The following is a 1035-nucleotide window of genomic DNA, read 5'->3' as shown; positions in this document are numbered from 1 at the left end:
CCGAGCCCGCGGGGGCGGTCTCTCGGGGACGAGTTCCCCGCTCGCACGCACGCACGCGGAGTCCCGCGGCCGTCCGCCCGCTGCCCGCCTGGACCGTGGCGGTGTCGGCCGGTGGGGCGCGCACGTTGGGGTTGCCGTTGCCGTTGTCCCAGGACCGTGGCCGCGGGGCCCTTGTCGTCGCTCCTGTTCTTCACGCTCGTTTGCTTCTCCTCCTCCTCCTCCTCCTCCTCCTCCTCCTCCTCTCTTCTCCTCCCCACACCAACAAAACCCGATCGATGAGGCTTTTCGGGTCGCGTCGGAGAGGGCCCCCGGCGGGCCGGCTCCTTCCGGGGCTTCTCTGTCATGGGGAAGCCCACGGCGGTGTGTCCGGTGCTCGGCCAGGGTTGGTCTCCTCTCCAATTCGCTTCCCGTCGCAGGCGAGGTTTTGGCGTCCCTTTCCCGCCGTGCCGGGCCAAGGGCGTCTTTACCGTCCCGGGCTGTGTGACGGCCGCGTGGCCCCGCGAGCCCCTCAGGTGTCCTTGGACTTGAAACCCCAAGAAAAGCCGTGTGGCGAGGGGTGCCGGCCCCGGTCGCCGGGAAAGAAAGAAAGAAAAGCGCCCCGTGGGTGCCGGCCGCGAGCAGCGCTCGGGCGGCGGTGCGGCTCGAGCGTGTGAGCCGAGAACACACAGAGAGAGAGAGAGAGAGAGAGAGAGACACGCGGAAGCCAGAGAGAAGGGAACGTAACGAGCCCCCCCCGATGGGGCTGCGGACGGGGGAAAAGAGCCCGTTCCGCGCGCGTGCCGCTCGGTGCTCTTTTGTCGTGCCGCCGCCTGCTGCAGAGCGAGCCGCCCCGGCCAGGGGGCCTCGGTTGTCCGGGCCGCGCCCGCCTCGTCGGGTCGCTGTCTCCTCTAGCACGTCCGGTGCTTCCCGCTCGGCCCGGTGTGGGGGGAAGTGTCGGCGGGGGGTTCGCTCCCCTTCGGCTCCAACCTCTCGCCGGCGGCCGGTCGCTCCCCCGCGACCGGTCGGCGGGCGGGGGGCCGGCCTTCGGGGGCGGGT

This window comes from Cyanistes caeruleus, unplaced genomic scaffold (genome assembly GCF_971803275.1).
Source record: "Cyanistes caeruleus unplaced genomic scaffold, bCyaCae1.hap1.1 HAP1_SCAFFOLD_254, whole genome shotgun sequence".
NCBI classification, from domain to species: domain Eukaryota; kingdom Metazoa; phylum Chordata; class Aves; order Passeriformes; family Paridae; genus Cyanistes; species Cyanistes caeruleus.
The sequence above is the reverse complement of the archived record's forward strand: the minus strand, read 5'-3'. Positions refer to the sequence as shown.